This window comes from Sciurus carolinensis, chromosome 2, assembly GCF_902686445.1.
Source record: "Sciurus carolinensis chromosome 2, mSciCar1.2, whole genome shotgun sequence".
Classification (NCBI taxonomy): domain Eukaryota; kingdom Metazoa; phylum Chordata; class Mammalia; order Rodentia; family Sciuridae; genus Sciurus; species Sciurus carolinensis.
Genome location: NC_062214.1, coordinates 11351231 through 11361341, shown reverse-complemented (window position 1 = coordinate 11361341; position 10111 = coordinate 11351231). Strand labels below are relative to the sequence as shown.

Genomic DNA, 10111 nt, shown 5'->3' with positions numbered 1-10111 from the left:
CCGGAAGTGGTGGCCTCCTACCAGTGCGCACGCGCGTTATTCCTCGCTGGTTATATAAGGGAGCCCCCGTGCTCGCTCGTTCTTTCTCTCCTGGGGTGCTTGTTGCGTGTGGGAGGTTTGTGCTTATCAGGATGTCTTCCCACCCTGGTAACCACGTTTGGTATTTGGTGAGTGGAGACTCCATTTTCCCTTCGCGAGCTTGGGCCTCTCTTACCCTCTTAGTGCTGTCGCCTCTGCGGCGAGGCCTACTCTTCTCCAGCGCAGGCCCTAAAGAGACATTAGGGCCGTGGGGAGATGAGGTAGCTGGGAAAACTCGCGCCTTCTGCGTGACCCTAAGGAGCCTTCGGCTGGTGCAAATGATGATTTCACTTTTTTCCCCATCAGATCGACAATGCTGATCTCTTTTAACACTTGCCAGTTATTTCTGATACACCAGCTTCAAGAGACTCGGTCTTGGTTCTATCCCGGCCGTGGGAAGATGGCGATTGACCACTTTTTGTCTCGCAGGTTAATGCGATTGGATACAGAATGGATGTGGGAAGAGGGGCTCACCTCTGGGCTTCCATGGGAACCCCACTTAGACGTATACAGCCTTATGTCTCCGGAGCTCTGGGGTAAGCACGTGTCTCTTGATCTAAGACATATACTTTGCCCGTGCAAACTTGGGGGTGGGGGGAATTAAGCAGTTATTATGTGTGTGTGATGGTGCTGGATGGAACCCAGGGCTTTGTGCATTCTAAACATGTGTCCTGCCACTGACCTACGTTTCCCAATCCAACAGCGAATTTCTGTTAGATCTCTTAGATACTTGATATTATAATTATTCTGTTTTAAATTATTACAATTAATGTATTGGATGGATTCCTAGGGAAGAAACAGTTTTTGAGGAATGTCCAAAGGGCTTTCGCATTTCTGAAAAGCCAAATGCATTTTTCTATTGACCTAACCACCAAGCAGAAATGAGGCACTTACAACTGAAACCTTATTGGAGATTGTCTTGTCCCATCCCCACAGGGTCTGGCTACATGTTCCTTAGGCTAATACTGGAACTCCTGGGCTCAAGCAGTCCTTGCAATGCCTTGGCCTCCCAAGTGGCAGTGATTGGAGGTATGTATTCTTGTTACTCACTTTGACCTCAACTTATACTATGTTAACTCTTGAGGCCAGGGGTATTTGTCATTGCTACAATATTGCAACCAATAGGACACAACAGATGTGCTCACGGAATGAGGGCAGATGAGGCAACATCTTTATTAAGAGCTCAAAGAGCAGCTGCCTGTAATCCCAGTGGCCAGCCTCAGCCACTTAGTGAGACCCTGTTTCTAAATAAAATATGAAAAGGGCTGGGGATGAGTGCCTTTGGGTTAAATCTCTGGTACCAAAGAAAAAAAAGCTTGTTGCTGGCATATGTGATGACTGAACTTTTTTCCCCGACAGATCGACCATGTTGATCTAACTTATCTAAGCCAGTTTCTGTCTGATATGCCTGCTAGAGCACCAACTGCCCCCTATTCCCTTAGCCATCTAGCTGATGGGAACTCAACTTCATTTTATTGTAGGTTTGCTATTAGAAACCAGGCTTTGAATGAACCAGGATGAAGTTCAGAATTGTGATAAGTGGTGTCCACGTTTCTTCCTCAACTTAATGAACATTAAGAAGGTAGTAACTGCTCTTTCCCAGTGTGGAACTGTCCTTTGTTGACCATATTCAGTCGATGCAGCTGATGACATAACTTTTTTCCCCATCAGATCGACCCTGTTGATCTAACTAGACCTTTAAGCCAGTTTTATCTGATGCATCGACACAAAATAACTTCTATTCTAGTTTTCTGCTTGCTCTTTTTTTCTAGCATTCAGATTATTTCGGTCTTGTCTGTTTACTTCCTATAGGAGCCGTGGGTGCCACTAAGTTGATGTCAGTCTGATGTCTCTCTTTGCAACATCCTGCAACAGGTGAAGTTTCTGCTTTCCAACTGTCAAACCCCACAGCAAAGTGATTTGCCCAGTTGTGACCTGGTTCTGAGTTGGGTGTAAAGTGGGAGGGGGAAGATTAAGTTATGCTTACTGGGGGTGATGTTGGGCTGTTGGTACTAGAAGATTTTGAAGTTGCTGGACATTGGTTTTCTTGTCCTGGCAAATATTGTATTTTTTAAAATAAGGAACTTCAAGTCACATGTGCATTGGGATTTTTTTGATGGTGATTATTTTTGAGGGATTCAGTTGTAAGCCTTATTTGACTGTTGGCTGACTGGGGGCCACCCTCAGTTCCTGCCTCTTTAGCATATCAACTTGCTTCATCCAAGTGAGCAAGCAGAAGCAGGCATGCACAGATGGCTGTTTTGTTTATTCCTCCCACCTCTATGCAGGAAGCAAAACCACCCCCTTTGTCTGTCCTTTGGGAGGTAGGGAGTTTGTGTCTCCTTGTCTGGTTGAGCACATCAACCAGACTGGTCTAATTGAGTCAGACTTTGGTTGCACCCCTAATGCTGACCTGAATAATCCCTCAGTACATTGTATCCAGCACAGAAAAGCTGCTTATTCCCTTACTTGCCTAGAATCCTTAATTAGCGAAAGGAGTAAGTAACAATAGTGACCGCCTGTCTCTCTTCCTCCCCCCCCACCCCCCCAGTGCTGGGGATTGAACCCAGGGCCTCGTGCTTGCAAGGCAAGCACTCTACCAACTGAGCTATATCCCCAACCCTCATCTCTCTTCCTTGAGTATGGTGTTTGCTATAGATAGCTCCTGGTAATTCATTCCCCAGCTTCTATTTATGAAAAGATTGAAAGCTATAGAAATTTAGGTTGTAATCACTCGTTACCCTAGATTCAAAGTGTTCTGGTATATAGATTCAGACTCTAGCCACTTAAAAGTCTGTTACTACTTTCATGACTTAATCCCCTGAAGATTACCATCCATTTAAAGAATTCTCAGGCATGGTAGTATGTGTTCTCCTATAATAACTATTTGGGAGACACATGAAGACTGCAAGTGCAAGGCCTTAGACTCTATCTCAAAGAGGTCTGTGTATGTACCCCATTGGCAGAGCACCTCTGGGTTTTATCTCTAATGTAAAAAAACTCTGAAGATGGTTCTTAACTAGGAATGTTGAATTCCATAGTCTGGTATCCACTTCACTTTCACTTTTTTTGGGGGGGGCACCCAGAAGGGCTTATTTCTGGTCTATTGTAGAGCATTTCAATTATGGCAGCATGGGCATAATACATGGGTATAATATTGGTAGTGTAGAAGAGACACTTATGTCAGTGGGAGTTATCTAGCTCCTTGATGAAGTGGGTGGACAAATGTAGGGAAAATGCATGTTCCCATATCACAAATAGGAAGCGCTAGTGAATATAGGAACCAAAGTGGAACAGATTGTAATCTACTGTTGTTTTCCTTTTAGAAGTTGCTCAGCCATGGAGTTGGAGTAGAAGTCCTCTTGAAAGAAAAACCCTGTTTCCAGCTGAACCAGTCCCACGAGGCTATTGTGTACTGAGGCTGAGGGCTATCCATAGTTAAAGGCTGTACCCATTTCTTTAAAAAATCAAAAATTAAATTTCCTACTTTGTGACCTTCCTACCTGGAAATTAAAACTTGTTATTTTGTCATGGGAGGTAGATCTTCAACAGAGATAATAAGTAGCAGACACAGGTATCTACAAATTTCCTTTGGAATATTTGCTGGTTTTTGTAAGAGAATCAAACAGCTTAGTGGGCAGTTCTGACCTCCTAGGTCTCTCTACCTTTGCCTTGCTCACTCCAGTAGAGCAGCCTGCCATGTTGAAAGGGCCTAGATTGCAAGGGACTGGATATTTTGAAGCGATTAGTAAGGGACATTTATGCCAACAAGTTTGTAAGCAGGTGCTTTTATAGTGGAGACACCAGCGGATTACAGTTTAGTTATTAGTTAATCTGTAGCACAGGAACTAGGATTTCTGCTGATAGGTTGCTGTGACATACCTGCTTCCAGCCAGGACCTGCAAACTGAGGAGACAGCTTGCTAGGGCTGCCCAGGCGCTCCCATGGCTCCCCCTCTGCCTGCCATGTGGGACATCAGAGGGACTAGGCAGTGGATGAAACCCAACTTCTATTAACTCCTGAAGAACATGGGTGATTGGTTAGCCTCCAGTATGACATGTGATTGGAATTTTTACAGTGCTATTACAGTGCTGTTGAGGGGGATGGGACAAAAGCTAGCCAGGGAGGGTGAACCTGCCCTTCACACCTTGAAGTAGACACTGTCTTGCCTGGATTCCTGACCTGTAGTGTTTGCATTTCAAGCTACTAAGTCTTGGGATGGTTACAGGGCAATAGAATACTAAAATGCTTCCCTGTCTTGACAGTGTGCATCTGCTGACCTTGTTTTGGTTTCTGACTGGCCCTTAGATTTCCAGATGTCTTCTGTTCTTCATATATTTAACTTCATATTCCCCAAACTGACCTCTACCTCCCTCAACCCTGGCCCTAAGTCTATACTTCTTTTAAACCATTCTAGGTAGTAAGACCAACAGTCCAGTCCAGCCCCAAAGCCCTGGAATCATGTCAATATGTTGCTCTCATTCCCCACATAAAACTTGGCAAATTTTGGTGCTGGGGATTGAACCCAGGGGCACTGAAGCACTGAGCTATCCCTCCCAGTACTTTTTTTTTCCCCTACAATTTTTAATTGGTGACCCAGTATTTTTGAGATCACACTGCCACGTTGACCCCGATGTCCCAGGGATTATAGGTGTGAACCACCATGCCTGTCTTCACTGCCACTTTGTACCCTTTTTTCTTAATGCCTAAATTGTGCACCCTGCACACATCTGTGTGCTGCATATGATTGTATTTGTCTCCTGCCGCTAAGCCATTGTGTAGCGCCTCTTCCCCCTCTTGGGGGGAGGTTACCAAGGATTGAGCCCAGAGGCACTAAGCAGTGAGCCACAGTCCCCGACGCTTTTTTTTTTTTTTTTTTTAATACTGGGGATTGAGCCCAGGGATGCTCAACTGCTGGACAACATCCCTCACCTTTTTTTATATTTTTAGAGACAAGGTGTCTGAGTTGTTTAGGGTCTTAATAAGTTGTTGAGGCTGGCCTTGAACTAGTGGGGCTCCTTCCTCAGTGTTCTGAGCTGGGATTGCAGGTGTGTGCCACCATACCTGACCTTTTGTGTGTGTGTGTAGATGGACAGTACACCTCCTTTTTATTTTTGTGGTGCTAAGGATTGAACCCAGTGCCTCACACATGCTAGGCAAGTGCTTTGCCACTGAGCCACAGCTCCAGTCCCTTTTTTTTTTTTTTTTTTTGAGAGGGTCTCACCAAGTTGACAGGCTGGCTTTGAACTTGAGATCCTCCTACTTAAGTCTCTGAGCGATAAGGATTACAGGTGTCACCATCATGCCCAGCTGCACCTCTTCCTTTTTGGTCACCTCCATGGCACAGGGCATAGAGCCTGGAAGATGGTAAGACACTCAGTAAATATTGGTACACAAAAGAATGAATTAGGGACTGGGTTTGTGGCTCGGTGGTGGAGCGCTTGCCTGGCATGTGAGGCATGGGTTCGATTCTCAGCACCACATAAATCAATAAAAATGTCCAACATCTAAGAAAATATTTTAAAAAATGAATCATCTGAGCAGGGGTTGTGACTCAGTGGCAGAGCACTTACTTGCCTAGCACGTGTGCGATCCGGTTCCATCTTCAGCACCACATAAAAATAAAGGTATTGTGTCCTCCACAACTAAAAAGAATCAGCTTGGCCCTGGCAGGACTGCTAACGCGCCTGAAGCGTCGCATCGATGCCGTGAGCAGAGAACCAGCACATTCCAGAGGCACAGTGAGAAGTTGGCTGTGGTTCTCTGCTCCATCTGAGAAACATCTTTTCTCTGACTTATCTACCAGAGGAAGGAGTGCTTCCTATTTGCCCCCCAAAGTTTTTAAGCTATTCTTTCATATAGTGGGTGTTAAATTAAAAAAAAAAAAAAAAAAAAAAAAGTTCCTTGAATCATTACTCAAACTGGCAACCTGAAGATGTTTGGGGACCCATAGAATGTATTTTTGGTAATGCCAGGTGTAGTACCTAGAACCCAGGACCTCACATATCTAGGCCAAATACTCTGCCTCTGAGCTGCATCCTCAGCTGCAGATTTTTTTTTTTAATTGGACCCAGGTATGTTTTATTACTGAGTTATATCCCAGCCCTTTTTAATTTTGAGAGAGAGGGTCTTGCTAAATTGCTGAGACTGGCCTTGAATTTGCAATCCTCCTGCCTTATCTGAGATTATAGGTGTGCACAACCACTCCTGGCCTCAGAATGTTTTCTTAAAGAATACATACTTGTCCCTCAGTGTCTTTAGGGGATTAGTTTGGGGATCCCTGTGAATACCAAAATCTAAGGATGGTGGAGTCCTATGTATAAAATGTATTTGCATAGAACCTATGCATCTCCAGTATTTAAATCATCTCCAGAGTACTTATAATAATAGCTAAAAAATGCAATGTTATATAAATATGCTATCATTTGGTCTAAAGTGACAAGAATGGGGATGTAGCTCGATAGGTGTGCTTGGCTAGCTTGTATGAGGACCTAGGTTTGATACCCACCACTGAGGTGAGGGAATCTACATATTTAGTACAAATGCATTTTTTAAAAGAATATTCTTGAGCCTTAGTTGAGTCCACAGGTGTGGAACTCATGGGGAAAGAGCCAACTATACTCACACAGTCACTCCATTAATATTTCTCAAGTACCTACCCCATGGCAGGGTTTATTCTAGTTGCTGGGAATACAATAGTGGAAAGCAACCAGAAAAAAATGCTTGCCTGTATCAGAGATGACTTTGCCAGTAGAGGGAGAAGCAGAATGGAAAATAACACTGTAAGTGTCTAACGAGATGGACGGTGCAGTGGAGACAACCCAAGGGAAAAGGAATGGATACGGAAACGAAGATGAGCTTTTAAGTACAGAACAGGAAAACCCGCAGGCAGTGTTCAGGCAAGTGCTAAGGCCAGGAGATAAAAATGTGCCCGTTGCCTCTTGTGTTCAAGAAGTAAAAGGCTTCCCTTGAAAAATGGGAGGTCCAGCCATTGTCGGCCTATTTTCTACTAGATAATGATTGGGGGTTACTGAATCATGTCCACCCGCTTAGGCAGGTCATTTGTTTTCCAGTTCCCCACAGCCCCAGAGGCCACTTCTGTTTTCCTTTCTTCTCTTTTCCTTCCCCTCCCCTCCTCCCCCCTCCCCCCCCCCCTCTCTCTCTCTCTCTCTCTCTCTCTCTCGTGGGGGTGGGGTGGGGGGGAGGTTAGGGATCAAACTAAGAACTAACACCAGGCAGGTGCTCTACCACTGGGGATTTACATCCCCTCTTCCTTTTTAAAGTGACTGTCTTTAGAGTGCTAATAGTAATAGTAATAATGGCTAACGTTTATTGATTTATTGTCATGTGTTTGTTACAGTTCTTCACATGTAACACACTGTCCATCAACCCTCTGAAGCAGGTTGTATTATGAACCCCACATTTGATGACTGAAGGACAGCTCAGAAGTAACGTGACTTGTCTGAGGTCACACAGCTGGTAAGTGCAGAGCTAGCACTGTCAGTCTGGCCATTGTGTTTGTGCCCTCAAACTTATCAAGCTTCCTCCGTGGTGTCTACGCTGCAGTTTAGTTGTCTGTTCATCTGTTGAAGAATGGGCAGTTGTGTCTACCTTTTGACTATTAAAGTGATCATCATACAAGAATCGGTTTGAGTCCCTGTTTTCAATTATTTTGGGTGCGGTAATGATACCACCTGTGGGGATATTGTAAGGCGTACAAGGACACTTAGGACTCTGCCTGGAAAGGACTTCTCAAATGCTTGCTCTTTTCAGCTTATCTCTACCTTCTGTTTCTCCTGGAGTTCGCCTGCCTCACTCCTAATTGTGGCTACACAATTGCCAGAGAGGATGGCGCCCACTTTCCCCCAGCACCTGCGGCTGCAGCCTCTGTCTGCAGGGGGCACTGCGGGCACACATTTTTTCAACATGTGTCCGGAAGCTTCCATCCCCAGCCAGCAAAAGGTAAAGTTGCCCTGGCCAGGGCCTTGCAGATGGAAGAGCTTTTCAGACCTGGCAGCCAGCACTTCTAGGATGTTCTGCAGTGATGGAGCTGGATCCCCAGGCTGCGACTGTGTGACTCCAGGTCCATCTTGCAACCCATTAACAAATCGGTAATCAATTGTCATTGTTCCAAGTTCCCTTCTGTTTCATTGCTTTCATAGCAGGGCGGCTACTACCAGCTACTACTCCCTGAAGTGTTGGCAACCGATTTTGATTTTATAAACTAACAACTCCGCAACTCACGTGAACAGGCCTTCTGGCACTGAGGCCGCCGGTTTGGACTTTTGCAACTGTGTCCCTGTGGCACTGTCCTGTCGCTCCTGGGCTGGGAGGCTGGGTGAAAGGTGGGGTACCCAATTGGATGTGAATGTCAGATAAACCACAAATAATATTTTAGTGTTTATGTCCCAGGCAATATTTGGGATGTAGTAAAAAATTGCTTGTTGTTTATATAATATTCTAACTTAATGAGACATTGTGTATTTTTATTTGCAAAACCTGGCAACCTCTGTCTCAGGGCACCTGGCTTGGGACGGTGGCACCTGTTCTTTAAGATGCAGCTCCATGGACCTGGTACCTTCCGAGTAACTTTCATATAATTTATCAACTTGATTTCCGCCCCCCCCCCAAGGTTATCTGGGGGCATTGGGTGTGGAGTTGCCCAATAGCAAGTCTCCAAACTGGCTTCACAGCCTGGGTGGGTGGACTTGGCAGGCGGGGTGGCCAACCTGACAGGTTCTCTCATCCCTCCTTCCATGGTCCTGATAGTAGTTGATTACAATTCTGTTTAGAAGGCGTCTTAGTCCAGCTTACGTTGCAATAACAAAATCCCTTTGACTGGATGATTTAAAAGGAAAGTTTATTTTGATTCCCTGTTCTGGAGGCTGGGAAGCCTAAGAGCGTGAAGCTGGCAAGGGCCTCATGCTGCTTCAACTAAAGGCGGAAAACAGAAAAGTAAGTGCACCTGTGCACAGGAGGTGAGTATGAGGGGCAGCTTCACATTGTAGGAACTGCTCTCAGGATGATAACTACTCCAGTTGCACGAGAATAACCCAGGCCTGAGAGAGAGGCATGCTTCTTAGTGACCTAATCATTCTTAAAGGTCCCACCTCTCAACTCCCCCACAAGGGCAGTCAAATTTCAACATGAGTGTTGGGGGATAAACCAGCTCTGGCAGAAACAGACCATCTTAAACTTATTTTTATCTGTGACTTTTTTTTTTAAAGGAAAAGGAGAAATCTGGACCCTCTCATTTGGCAGGATCCTTTAAACAAATGGTCTTTTGCTAAAATAGACCAGCAACATAGGGCCGCTGTGTGCTGGTGGGAGGGCCTGCTGTGGTGGGGGAGGGGGGCGGCGAGTGGAGGCCGGCATCGTTTTGTGCCCATGTTAAAATGGCAGGGTGTGCAGTCTGGGCCTTGGATGTCCTTTGGCTCTGCCCCGTTAACCTGATGTTCTTACAGGCAGAGGAGCCACCTGTCGATGTGGTGGTATTTATCCCAGGTGCTGCCAGGCTGCCTCAAACTTCTCCTGTTGTCCATCTGTCTATCAAACAACCTCTGTAAGCCCCATGTTTCCCCAGGAGTCTCAGTGATGATACAGTATTTCCCACCAGGCTCCGTGCTAGGTCCTTTACATAGTTTAAACATTTTTTCCTCACCTCCACTCTAGCAGGGAAGTCCCATTGTTACCTTACAGATGAGGAAGCAGAGTTCGGGAGAGGGAAGGGACCTGCCCCAGCCCATTGTTAGTAAGTGACTTAGTGACTTTGCCCAAGTCTTCCTTTGCCCCTGCAGACCCATCCGCCCGGTGCTTCTGGCATGCACCGACCGGTCTGCATCCTGTGGTTCCCGATGGGTCCCCCATGGGAGCTTCAGCAGGAGGTGGGCCGAGGCTGGCAGGTGAGGTGCAGGTGCACAATCCCCTGGCTGCACCCTGTGGGACAGCTCAGGCTGGCTGCTTCTCCATCAAAGGCCACAGCCGCTCTCCAGGGTTCCTGCCACTGACTTTCCTTCAGGACTCAGTCACTGCT

The 10111-nt window shown here is 45.9% G+C and overlaps 1 long non-coding RNA gene and 3 other non-coding genes across 6 annotated transcripts; all 4 read left to right on the top strand.

The window, feature by feature from the left end:
- Nucleotides 1-35: 35 nt before the first annotated feature.
- On the top strand, nt 36-9185 carry LOC124977030 (uncharacterized). Of its 3 annotated transcripts, XR_007107098.1 has the most exons (8): nt 36-167; nt 508-614; nt 1015-1107; nt 1560-1660; nt 1891-1953; nt 3405-3652; nt 7439-7557; nt 7852-9185. It is a non-coding gene; the product is annotated as an uncharacterized LOC124977030 (long non-coding RNA). The 3 variants fall into 3 exon arrangements; XR_007107097.1 differs by lacking the exon at nt 7852-9185 and having other exon boundaries at nt 7439-7732; XR_007107099.1 differs by lacking the exons at nt 1560-1660; nt 7852-9185 and having other exon boundaries at nt 7439-7730.
- Nucleotides 347-437, top strand: LOC124978530 (small nucleolar SNORD12/SNORD106). The gene has a single exon (XR_007107508.1). It is a non-coding gene; the product is annotated as a small nucleolar SNORD12/SNORD106 (small nucleolar RNA).
- Nucleotides 1400-1490, top strand: LOC124978532 (small nucleolar SNORD12/SNORD106). The gene has a single exon (XR_007107510.1). It is a non-coding gene; the product is annotated as a small nucleolar SNORD12/SNORD106 (small nucleolar RNA).
- LOC124978531 (small nucleolar SNORD12/SNORD106) lies at nt 1712-1804 on the top strand. The gene has a single exon (XR_007107509.1). It is a non-coding gene; the product is annotated as a small nucleolar SNORD12/SNORD106 (small nucleolar RNA).
- Nucleotides 9186-10111: the final 926 nt, after the last annotated feature.